Source organism: Panthera onca, chromosome F1 (genome assembly GCF_046562875.1).
Source record: "Panthera onca isolate mPanOnc1 chromosome F1, mPanOnc1 haplotype 2, whole genome shotgun sequence".
NCBI lineage: Eukaryota > Metazoa > Chordata > Mammalia > Carnivora > Felidae > Panthera > Panthera onca.
This window is the reverse complement of record NC_138355.1, coordinates 17,084,034-17,097,832: the sequence shown is the minus strand read 5'-3', so window position 1 is coordinate 17,097,832 and position 13,799 is coordinate 17,084,034. Positions and strand designations below refer to the sequence as shown.

The 13,799-nt window shown below is 36.5% G+C and overlaps 1 protein-coding gene across 10 annotated transcripts in view; it reads right to left on the bottom strand.

Moving 5' to 3' along the window:
- Window positions 1-13,799, bottom strand: part of DNM3 (dynamin 3) — a 573,673-nt gene that overhangs the window by 467,531 nt on the left and 92,343 nt on the right. The window lies entirely within an intron of this gene.

The window sequence follows — 13,799 nt, the reverse complement described above, 5'->3', positions numbered from 1 at the left end:
GAGAGAGAGAGAGAGAGAGAGAGAGAGAGAGAGAGAGAGAGCCTGAGTGGGGAAGGGGTAGAGAGAGAGGTAGGGAGAGAAAGAGGGAGAAAATCCCAAACAGGCTCCATGCTCAGCGTGGGGCTTGATCTCAAGACCATGAGAGATAATGACCTGAGCTGAAATCAAGAGTTGGGACACTTAACCAAGTCACCCAGGTGCCCCATCAGGTAAAATTTAGTGGAGCAATATTCTTCAAATATTGAAGAAAAAGGGGCTGCACAGAGATAAAGTTCCGGAGACTAGTGAATGCATGTGAGGAAACTATTAAGGCTGGGAGAAAGAACCACCAGAAAGGACTACTCCAGAGCTCACAAGCTTGGAATAGTTGGCTTCCAAGAAGCCAGAGTGGATACTTAGTAATACCTGGAGCTTCAAGTAGAATCAATAACGAGGTCAAATTTGCCCTGATTTAAAGGCTGCTCTGGAGCCATGCCAATAAATTCTAAAAGCGAACCTCAAAGAGATCAAACTGGATGCCTATTAACTTAATTGCATATCAGAATGAAGCCCAAAATTATTAAGACAAAATCCAATACAACATAAAATTCACACTGTCCAGTGTTCAGTCAAAATTACTAGGCATGCAAAGAAGCAGGAAAATATGAGCCATAATCAGGAATGATAAAAGTCATTCAGCAGGAACAGACACAAAAACTACAAAGGGGATGGAATTTGCACACAAGAATTTTTTTTTCAACACGGGGAAAGTTTTAACATAGTTCATGATTTAATTAAAGTATAATCATTTAGTGATCATTTTGATCCATTTTATCTTCTTATTCCCGAAATTTTCAAATTGAGGTATAGTTGACACATAATGTTACTTTTCCTGTGCAAAGTATTCTCCAGGACCAACCTCTAAACATTCACTTTCATTATTCTAGATCATTTGGCAATTGCAGTACGTATACTTTCCTCAGTCTTATAATCGCTTCACATCACTCCCATAGTTTTACACTCTGCTATTATACTGTCCCAAAATTATTTAAGGGTGTGGCTCTTCTCACCTACCCGACACTACAGCATCACCCTTTTAGTGTAGGGACTCTGTCTCATATACATCTTTGTACACCCTTCAATAACCTAAAGAAATAGCTTTTATGAGTAGTGAAAAGGCACTCAATAAACTGCTGAATAAGCATTCCTTGCCCATGTACATTTCTGAACACCCAACTTTAACAATCTTGATAGCATAGATACAAAATAACTGAAAGATTTACTTAAAAGGTTAGCAGTAATTTAGACAAAAAACAATTTAGACATCTCAAGATTATACCTACCTGGTAAATCAAAATAGACCTGAATTATATTTAAGGTCATTGATGTTTATTCTGAATCCTGCACTAATACTTGGTCAAGGAAAAGTCTACATAGAGCCTAATATGAACACTGGTAGACATGTACACAGAAAAATGAAAACTTAAAATAATACAATGATGAAGAGTCAGATATATCATGTACATGCCAGGAAAAAGGGTTTTGATAAGGAATAAGAACAAGAGTAAATAGATATTCAAAATGGAGGGGGGTGGGGTAGCTCTGTTAATTAAGCATCTGACTCTTGATTTCAGCTCAGGTCATGATTGTGCCTTAATGAGATCAAGCCCCATGTCAGGCTGTCTACTGACAGCATTGAACCTGCTTAAGATTCTCCCTTTCCCTCTCCTTCTGCCCCTCCCCTGCTCATGCACTCTAAATAAATAAATAAAATTACAAAATGGAAATCACAGTTGACATGCCTCAGATTTGAGACCCTCCAAAGGACAGAGGCTCAAATGGCTTTTGACATGCCTTAGAGAGATATGTGCTTCTAAGCCTGAATACTTGTAAAGTATTGCATGACCCCAAATTCCTATATAATGAAACAATAAAAACTGAAGTTAAACGAAAGAAAATTCCATCCATATATCCTCTGTACATATGCAGAGGTTTAAAAAAAAGGGCAGGGTCTCTTTAAATATTAGCTGAAGTAATAGTAACAGGAAGACAGTTGAAGGGACATGATGTACAGGACACAAACTGGCAACTTCTCTGTTGTGTGGCACACTGTAGGCATTTAAAATCTATTTAATGAACAGGTGAATGAATGCATGAATGAATGAATGGATGAATGCAAAAACAAAAAGATAAAAATTTACTAAACAAATACACTTTGGGAAAATAATGAAAAGAAATTCTACCAGACTTTCAGGATATTGTTTTTTGTTTTTTGTTTATTTTTTTTTATGTTTATTTACTTTTGAGAGAGACAGAGACAGAGTGGGAGTGGGAGAGGGGCAGAGAGAGAAACACAGAATCTGAAGCAGGCTCCAGGCTCTCAGCTGTCAGCACAGAGCCCAACATGGGGCTCGAACCCATGAACCGTGAGATCATGACCTGAGCCTAAGTCGGATGCTTAACTGAATGAGCCACTCAGGCACTCCAGGGTATTGTTAATATTAAACTAACATGATCACTTTAAAAGTACTTAATGTGAATTTAGCTCACTTTGCAAAATAAACACCTTCAGTTAGTACAAAATCATCTTGTAAACCAGCAGAGTAGCTCAGTGATGGTCTACTGTATGCCATTCATGCAACAGAACCACCGATTTCTTAAATTTGTGGACCATGTCATTCAGTGAGATAACTCATTGTGCCCTGCTGGACTAGTGGCTGCTGAAGTGAATGTTTCACAGAAAGAAGAGTGCAGGCTGTGGCAGTAGGGAAGACTGAGCATGACACACGGAGGAGGAGAAGGCCAAGAAAATGATTTCCAGACTATTACAACTCACCCAACAAATGCAAATGCAGGGGACATCTGTGATCTACAGTTTCTATTGTTAGAAGCCCAAGGGGAAACAATGAGAGTGGGAAGAGGTAGGTAAACAGTAATTATTAGTTGACTACAGTCATGGGTATGATATAAAATACATCTACTCATTTTCTTACAATAAAAATCACATCTCCTTCTCTCAGATTTAAACAGATATTAACAACTACACAGTTTATCTTTTAGTCTTCTTAATCTCAATTATTTCAAGACAACTCATTTTTTAAAAACTGGGAGTACGATGGGGCATAGAAAGAAAGAGAAGTCCCAAAATGAAGGAACTTGTTGTCTCCCTTCCATCCATCCATCCTCTTTAAGCAAACATCATAGTCTAAGGTCAGATAACTATAATTTCTGGCTAGGAAATGAGGCTGAGAAAAGCCTCAATGCCTTCTTTTAAAATGGAATAGAGACAAAGAGACCTAAAGAATTGGAAAATAATTGGCAAATTATTGACAACTCAAAAGTCATCTTAACCTCACAATCAAGAATGGAATTTTATTGAAATATATATTTCTTCATTTCCTTTCAGGAGAAATATAATACCTTTAATTTAGTCATTTCCTTCCTAAATGGAAACATATGTAGCATTAAAGGGCAGCCATCTACCTGTGAAGAAATAAAATTTAAGTCAGGTTTGCTTAGAATAGCTTTTTGACTTCTCTCAAAATTTTGAGTGTTGAACTAAAATTGCTGTGGACTTCATAATGGAAGATACATAACTGAAAACTAGAACTTCTAAGTCTATTAATCAATGTGTAACCAATATTTAAGCTAAGAAAAAAGGACAACAAAAGAAAAACGGTAAAAATGGTTTTAGAGTGTTGTCAGCAAAAATAAGAAGAAACAGGCGGGGGCAGGGGGAGGGGAGGGGAGAAAAATGAAAACCCAGTAATTCACAGTGGGATCCCAATACCCAAGCATAAAATGAAGACAGTTAAATTTCTTGAGTTATACAAATATTTAAAAGAGCAGTGATCTGGAAAACACAACCAAACCAGATTTAAAGTAGGTCTGAGTGAAAGTGCACAAATGACCATTTTCCTCCCTCATAAATAAGGTTTATAAGAATCCTGAAAGAGAGCCATTTGACCTCTCCATGAAATAGATTACAAATGTGAGAATATGTGTACTAAGTCTTGTCATAATATATGTATAGAGTCTCTACGTGTCTATCCATTTAACAAGAATGTTACTCTACCTACAACCTTTGGGAGTTCATTTATTTATTACATTGTGTCCAACATTCATGGAATAATAACTCAAAGCACCCCCCAGAAAAACAAACCCTTTAATCCCTTCTATGCCAGTGATCCTCAAACTTCTTAGAAAAACCAACATCCCCACTGTCCAATACCCTAATATATTCTAATGTATTTTTGATAGTTATATTTTCCAGAATTAACATTGGATGCTTGATAACTGTGACAGTCCAAGGGGTCAATGGGACTTCCTGGGCTTATCAAGAAATCAAGGAAGACCCCAGCTACAAGGGGTGAGTGGATATGCTCTGCTGTTACAGAGATTTCACTTGGATGGTTTTTTTCTCTATATATTTATGACTGGAAAGTAAGTGAGTTATGCAACAACAAAATTAAATGTTATTAGAATCTCAACCTCTGACAGTCTATGAAAATCCTGAGATACATATATATCAAATTATGATATCGTACACCTTAAACTTACACAATGTTATATGTCAATTATATCTAAATAAATCTGGAAAGAAAATACCCTTGGGCTCTTCAAATACCAGAGCCAAATATGCTGGTGTCTGAGCTAGATGCCCTGGCAGCAGGAAAATACCGTCAGCAGTGAATGAGTGCCTGTTATGTTCAAAGCACTGCACTTAGACCTGTCTAAAGACTCTATGACCAAACATTTAGACAATTTAAAAAATAATAATAGGTAATACCTAAAAAAAGAGCCTATTAAAGGGAAGAAGGAAAGGTAGTTAGGAAAAGAAAAGACCAGTGAAAGAATTAGATGAAACTATTATGAATGTTTCCCAAAGTGTTTATCAAAGACCAACAGCTTACAGAAGAACTTGACAGTAGTTCTTTAAAATGCATCCCATTGGGGCGCCTGGGTGGCTCAGTCGGTTAAGCGTCCGACTTCAGCTCAGGTCACGATCTCGCGGTCTACAAGTTCGAGCCCCGCGTCGGGCTCTGGGCTGATGGCTCAGAGCCTGGAGCCTGCCTCCGATTCTGTGTTTCCCTCTCTCTCTGCCCCTCCCCCGTTCATGCTGTGTCTCTCTCTGTCTCAAAAATAAATAAACGTTAAAAAAAATTAAAAATAAAATAAAATAAAATAAAATAAAATACATCCCACTGCTTTGCTCCAGACCTACTGAATCAAAACTTCTAAGGAAGTTTCCAGATCCTTAGGAATCTTATGCACATTAAAATTTAAAAATAGCTATATTCAAGGGACTTTCAACTATGAATCTGCACTTTATATGGTAACTTGCATTTTATAAGGAAGGCAGTAGGGAACCAGCAATGGAGCAGAACAAGGTCAAAGCTGTAGTTAAGAAAGAATGTTTTCAGAATCACATTTGTTTTTACATGAGGCTAACTTGTTACAATGAAAAAAAAAATAAACATTTAATCCTCTGCAAAAACAGACTATCTTATTCTAAAATATCAATTCAAATCAAATTCAGATATTTAAATATAAAATGAATGAGACATAGTTTTAAAATATTTTCAATGTTGTTATTCAAAAAAATACTTGAGTGTATCAGTCTAATTTATGAAGTGAGAAAACAGGTCCTGAGGCACTGTACGTATAGCAGGACTCAAAGTCTAAGTAATCTGTAAAATCCTTCAAAAAGCTCACCTGTGAGAAGGTGACATTTCTCTCTAGAATGAACTATTCCCTGACTCTTGTGGTAGGAGGCAATACCCTTTGGCTCAGTTCCACCTAGACTCGCAGTGCTGTTCGAGTGGCCCTGGAGAGGGGCCTCAGGGTAGAGCCCTCACTTAGAACATGGGGATCTGTGCCTGCTGCTTCTCAGGCCTGCTGCCTGAACTTTGTGTCTCCACCCCATCCTGTTAGTCATCTGGTGTCTCAGAAACAAGTTCTCTGGCTTCTGTTACTGAACATCTTTATTAAAATGGACACTTAAAGCAATTCCAAGTTCCCCCAAAAAACTGAATAGTAATAATTCTCTAATAAATTATAAGTCATATGCAATTTTTGAAACACAGACATGTTACATTGTGCAGTAAATGTAATACAAAGGTGGCAAATCAAATTTTGATGAATTAGTAATATATTTGACATGCATGAAAGGAGGAAATACCAAGGAAATCTTTCACAAAAGAATATTTCTGTAATTTGAACAATTAACTTTAATTTATCCATTTTGAAAGTTCTAATTTGTAGTATCTTTCTTTCTTATACCAATGTCATTGAAATAAAGGAGTATGAAGCAATATAATAGCATTTAGAGAAGCATTTTAACATAAAAAAGTTCTCCAGATGACAACACCACTTATCCTTAACCATGACCTACAGGCTTTACTTTTGTAAATTCTTAACAGTAACTTTTAATGCAAAGAGTGATGGATTCTACTGTCTTAAAAACCCACCCCTCCTGAAGGAAGTATATCAAACTCCAAATGGATCATTTCTCTTTTTTAAATAATTTTTTAATGTTTATTTATGTATTTTTTGAGAGAGAGAGCCTGAGTGGAGGAGGGGCAGAGAGAGAGAAGGAGAGAGAATCCCAAGCAGGTTACACACTCAGCACAGAGCCCAATACAGGGCTTGATTTCACGACCCTGAGATCATGACCTGAGCCTAAATCAAGAGTCAGACGCTTAACCAACTGAGCCACCCAGACACCCCCAAGTGGATCATTTCTTAAAGGAGTGACACTTTCAACACACTCAGCAGACCATCAAAAATATTATATTCAGACACATTTGTTTTCTCAGTTTGACATGTCATTAAACCAGTGAACAGCAAGACTCATTATTGAAAAGAAAGAAACCAGTGGCATGCTGGTAAATGTTTAACAATAGCTGGCACCCTAAGGAGGAAAAAGTCTTGATTCATAGCATTTGCCAATTTCCGTAGTGTAAGTACTCCTACCATGACCAACTTCAGGTTACTATCATGATTTCACCGAATACAGAAATGAAAAGAGAGTTGCATAATCAGATCTCAGGAGCTGGCAAAAGTCAGTTTCAGCATGGCACTGGAAATGTCCACAGGCATTGAAAACTGTCCCCTTGTCTTAGCAAGACCCCCTACCTACTCGCTTGCCCTTGACACCCCAGTCCTTACCCAACACTTCATCAGTGCTTTGTCCAGCTCTTGTCCTCCCAAGCCAAACCTTCAGAAATCCCTCTCTCTAAATCCAAACTATCAAGACCTTATCACTTAAAAATGTTATCTTTGTTAATAAAACAGAGATGGTATTTTTTTCTCACCTTCCTCACAACACTGTGTGATTTCTTAGAATGCTCTCCTGTACTAAGTACTAAATTTCCCAAAACAAATTACACAGAATAAGGCTTAGGGTCTGTAATTAACTTTTTGGCTTTGTTTAGCAACTAATACGTAGCAGGTGGAGACAAGCAGTCAAATGTTAGTAAATGAGCATCATGTTGCGAAGTAAATGATAATTATGAGTTAATCAAATAATTTATGTATTTACTATTCACATATTTATGCTTCCTTACATAAAAAATAGCCCAATACAAATATAAAGTGTATCCTGTAATTATAAAGGGAGTGGCTCAAGGGGCACCTAGCTGGCTCAGTTGGTAGAGCATGTGACTCTTGATCTGGGGGTCATGAGTTCTAGCCCCATGTTGAGCATACAGTTTACTTAATAAAAAATAAAGCAAACAGTTCAAGTTTCCTATTTTTAAAATGCAATATTATTAGTGTCAGAAAGACATTAGTAACAATCCCTACTCCTACCAACAGCGTGGCCTCTGACAAATCGCTTAACTTTGCTGGGACTCTTTTTCTAAAATGGGAATCATAGGGGCGCCTGGGTGGCTCAGTTGGTTGAGCGTCCGTCCGACTTCAGCTCGGGTCATGATCTCACAGTTCGTGGGTTCGAGCCCCATGTCGGGCTCTGTGCTGACAGCTCAGAGCCTGGAGCCTGCTTTGGATTCTGTGTCTCCTCTCTCTACCCCTCCCCTGCTAATGCTCTGTCTTTCTCTGTCTCAAAAAACAAATAAACATTAAATAATAATAATAATAATAATAATAAAATAAAATGGGAATCATAACATCTATCTCAGAAGATTCTTACATGATAATAACTAACGCTCAAAAAATGGCAACCACTAAGTGTTATAGCTTTCTAAATAGTAACTGTCTAGGGTTTAGCTACACTTTTATAATAGTTTCTTAGAATTACAGCAGGAAAATCTCTGCATTAGAACAGGAAGTATCCACATGATGTTGAATACCCCCTGTGTGCTCTGATATCCCATGCCTCAGGACCCAGTGCAACCACAGCCTCAGGTCTACCTCTCCCAGGCTCATACTGCCCACAGCTGCTGTCTCTGAACCCCTGAGTCTAAGACACATTCCTCTGTAGAAAAGCCAGGCTAGCAGCCCTCCTTAATTGGAAACAGAAACGAAAATGCATCACTGGGTTTTTAAGAGTTTCAAAGCCTAGTAGAAAAAAATCAAGAGACAGAAAAAGAGTTACTCAATTGATTTTGATTTTTTTTTTAACGTTTATTTATTTTTGAGACAGAGAGAGACAGAGCATGAACAGGGGAGGGTCAGAGAGAGAAAGACATGGAATCTGAAACAGGCTCCAGGCCCTGAGCTGTCAGCACAGAGCCCAACGTGGGGCTCGAACTCACAGACCACGAGATCATGATCTGAGCCAAAGTCGGACACTTAACCAACTAAGCCACCCAGGTGCCCCATTTACTCAATTGATTTTATGCTGACCAGTACAGATTTCATTTGATAACCTGATGATAGATATGTGTATATATAAATAAATGTAAATAACCTAAGATAAATTGGTGAAATTACTTTAATAGTACCATAAAAGAATAAGTTACTATAGTCAAATGTATCTTAGGAATGCACGAATGCTTAAATAAGAAATCTATAAATGTAAAGGTGAACATATCAAAGAGTTTTTTAAATGATTATATCAATAAATGCCAAAATGTCACTCATTAAAATTATATATCTACCTATTAGGTTTTAAAATATTTTTAAAACTAGGAATAAGGGGCCTCTGGATGGCCCAGTTGGTTGAGCATCTGACTCTTGATTTCAGCTCAGGTCATGATCTCTCACAGTTTGTGAGATCGAGCCCCATGCCAGCTCTGCACTAAAGTGCTGAGCCTGCTTGGGATTCTCTCTCTCTCTCTCTCTCTCTCTCTCTCTGCCCTTCTCAAAATAAATAAATAAACATTTTTAAATGTTAGGAATAAAATAGTTCTTTACCAGGAAAAACAAATAGTAAATAGTATATGCATAATTTAACACAAGACACACACCACTGGGAGCAAAACATGGTTCTGGAGTTCCTGGTTAATGTGGTCAGACATTAAAGAGAAATAGCAGACATATTAACGGAAATGAGAACAAAAAATGATCATTATTAGCAAATATCTTATCTCCTTTTGGAAAAAATAAAGTCATCACACGAGGAATCTCACAACTCTACCACTACAAGTACAGACTTACTACTAGTTTCTCCCATAGTTTCTTCTTTCCATGTGGTTGTAATAGAAAAGGTATCCCTTCATCCTCCTCATGAGTAAAAGAATTATCTCAACCCAGTAACCAATCCCTGAGTCACTCTATTATTTCATTGTCTTACATTCAGGGGCACCTACTCTAAGGCCCTAATCCTACTATCATGTTCCTTCAAGGCACCAGGCTCACAAGACCCTACCCAAGCAACTGTTTCAGCAATGCTGTCTCTCTTTACCCCATTTTCTCCCCATTACCTCCTCTCTCCACTCCAGCCCTACTGGTATTCTTTTAAACTTCAACCACACAAGTAGCTCCTATCTTAGAATCTTCTAACTTCCCTCTGCCTACATAAACGTCGGCATGGATTGAATGCTCACTTTCTTCATCATCTAACATTCTATGGTGTTGAGTTTTTTTATTTTGTTTTATTTTGTTTTTCGGGTGGTTGTTGGTTTCTCCCCAACTAGAACATAAGCTCCATGTTGCCAGGGTTATTTGCCTGATAGACAGGAGTCATTCAATAAGCACTGAATGAATGAATGAATGAATGAATGAAACTATCAAGATAAAGTAGTATTTATGGGGGCACCTGGGTGGCTCAGTCAGTTAAGCATCCGACTCTTGATTTGGGCTCAGGCCATGACCTCATGGTTTGTGAGACCGAGCCCTGCACTGGGCTCTGTGCTGACAGAATGGAGCCCGCTTGGGATTCCCTCTCTCCCTCTCTCTGTCCCTTCCCTGCTCATACACATTCTCTTTCTCTCTCTCAAAAATAAATCAACTTAAAAAAACAGTAAGTAATATTTATAGAACTGATCCCAATTAGGATCCAAAGGCACAAGTAAATTACAGCAGTGACATCTATCCCAGCTTGCTTCTTTCAGCCATTGTTAGCCCCCATCAACCCAAACCTATAGTCATACATGGGATTCCCCTATGAACAATTCACTTAGAGTGGAAAAAAAAAATAAGTAGAGTTCTTAGCTGGCATCAGCTAGAATATAGTGTTGCAATATAAAAACCCCAATTTGGGGTTCAAGAATGATTGTGAAAACAGCAGGTTTTCCCTAAGGGAAGAATTTCTAGTCTACTTTGCATGAAAAGAGAGGTGGTGTGTGAAGTATGATCCTCACTAACTAATGACAGAATGGTCAGGGGCTTAGAAGTAACAAGATGGGGAGACTGTTAACAAAAAGGTATAAGGAAAAAGCATGTGAGGTACCTTCTCAAAAAAGCTCAACATGTAAGTACTCACCCAAAAATCCCCAGTGCAAAGGAGATTATCTATTATCTCAGCTATCTCAGTATTTGCATGGTAAGCATTTATAGAAAAAAATTAAGAAATTCTATATATAACTAAATAACTATATATATATATATATAACTATAGATATAGATATAGATATATAGATATAGTTATATAGATCTATATATAACTATAGATCTACATATCTATATAGCTATATATAATTATATATCATATATATATATGTGTATATATATATATATATGTATACATATATATATATATACATATATATATACATATATATATATATATATATATATGTATATATATATATATACATATATATAACTAAAATACACAAGAGAATCAATTAAAAATATTTAATGTCAGGGCACCTGGGTGACTCAGTCCATTAAGCCACTGATTCTTGGTTTAGGCTCAGGTCACGATCTCATGGTTCATGAGTTTGAGCCCCACCTCAGGCTCTGCTCTGATGGCATGGAGACTGCTTGGAATTCTCTCTCTCCTTCTCTTTCTCTGCCCCTCCCCTACTCTCTCTCTCCTCTCTTTCAAAATAAATAAATAAAATTAAAAAAATGCTTTAATGTCAAATGTAGAGTAAAATGGTTAATTTAAAAATTAAAAGTAAAAATAGCAGTGTTAACATAATCTGCAATGAGAGATTAGAAAATATAATGTAGGGGCATTTGAGCGGCTCAGTCAGTTAAGTGTCTTGACTTTAGCTCAGGTCATGATCTCACAGTTTGTGAGTTCAAGCCCCACATCAGGCTCCACGCACTGACAATATGGAACCTGCTTGGGATTCTCTCCCTCCTCTCTCTCTCTGCCCCTCCCCAGCACGCACTCTCTCTCTCTCTCTCTCTCTCTCAAAATAAATAAATAAATATTTAAAAAAAGAAAAGAAAAGAAAAGAAAATGGGGGGGGGGGGGAACCCTACTCAAATGACAAGAACAAAATGAACTAAATATGAATACCCTAACTAGAAATGCACGGATGCTATATAAAGATAATCACGAATTTTACTAAGGAAAAAGAATATTTGAGCAAATGAAAGGATATAGCATGATCTCTGGACTAGAAAAAAAGTGAATATTTTAAAGATATCAATTATTCTTTATGAATCTATAGGTTTAAAATAATTTTAGTGGCAATAGCTTTGTCTTTATAAAATTATCCTAAATTTTGCCAAATAGAAAAGAGCTCCTAAATAAAAATAGGTAATGGCAGAAGACTACAAACATGACAGATGGATATTAAAGCAAATTATAAATCCACAAAAGTAAAACACTGTGTTATTGGCACAATAAAACAGAAAAGATCTTCATAAATAGATTGCAGTAGGAATGAGATAGAAGATAAAGGAGACTGAAAAAAATAGTTCAGTATACATGAAAATAAATTTCAGATAAAAAGAGAACTAAATGTTAAAGATAATTTTACATATGAAAAGGAAGAAAAGTGTGCGAAGTATTTACTTTTTGTGAAAGATACATGTATAGATTTTACAACCATAAAGAGTAAAACTTCAATACGTCAAAAATTTTATGACAGAATTTAAATCACCAGAAGAACAGGGACTTTGTCCTAGTTACTGCCATATCTCAGAGCTTAGAATAGTGGCTGATGTATTGTAGATTTGTAAGTAACTTACTTTTATCAAATGATAGCATGTAAGTCCATTCCTTTGGATCAAACTTAGTACAGACTTTTTTTATATTAAAAAATGGTTAAAAATATCTACAATTTCTACCCCCAAAAAAGTCATCTGGGATTTTTATAGGGATCGCATCAAGTCAGTAGGTCAGCTTGGGAAGCACGGCCATCTCAACATTCATCTTCCAATGAATGAACACAGGATGCTTGTCCAATTATTTAGATATTCTATAGTCTTTTTCAACAATGTTCCATAGCTTTGAGAGTACAAATTTCACACTTCCTTTGTTAAATTTATTCCTAAGAGTGTATTATTTTTGATGCCATTATAAATGAAATCATTCTCTTAATTTCATGTTTTGAATGTGCATGACAAGTTTATAGAAATACAATTGATCTTTGTACATTGATCTGGTATCCTGCAACCATGCTGAACTCATTTACTAGTTCTAATAGTTTTTTGGTGGATTCTTTAGGAATTTCTACATATTTTATCATATCCTCTATGAATAGAGATCATTCTACTCTTTCCTTTCCAATATGGATGGGGTTTTTTTCTTTCTTTCTCTTGCCCAACTGCCCTAGCTAGAACCTCCAGCACAATGCTGAACTGAAGTGGCAAGAGTAGATATCTCTGCCTTGTTCCTAATCTTAAAAGGAAAGCATGCAGTCTTTCACCATTAAATATGATGTTAGCTGTGGGCTTTATAGTCTATGACCTTTATCAGGTTAAGGAAGTTCTCTTCTATTACTATTTTGTTGAGTGTTTTTATAATGATGGGATGTTGGACTTTTTCAAATGCCTTTTCTGAATCTGTTGAGATGATCCTGTGATTTCCTGTTTTTAATTCTACTGATATGATACATTACATTAATTGCTTTTTAGATGTTAAACCAATCTTGCATTGCTGAGATAAAACAAGCTGATTCTACAATTCACACAGAATTTCAAGGGACACAGGGTAGCCAAAACAATCTTGAAAAAGAACAAAACAGGACTCACATTTCTCAATTTTAAAACTTACTACAAAACAAGGGTAATTATGACAGTGCAATACTGGCACAAATATAGAAATACAGATCCGATGAATTGAATTGAGAGTCCCAAAATAAACATATGTTTATGGCCAACTGATTTTTGATAAGAGTGTCAAAACCATACAAATGATGCTAGGACAAACTGGCTATTCACATGCAAAAAATGAAGTTGAACCCTTTCCTCATACCATATATAAAAATTAAGTCAAAATGGATCAAAGACCTAAATGTTAGAGGAAAACTATAAAATTCTTAGAAGAAAACATAGGGGTAAAACTTCATAAC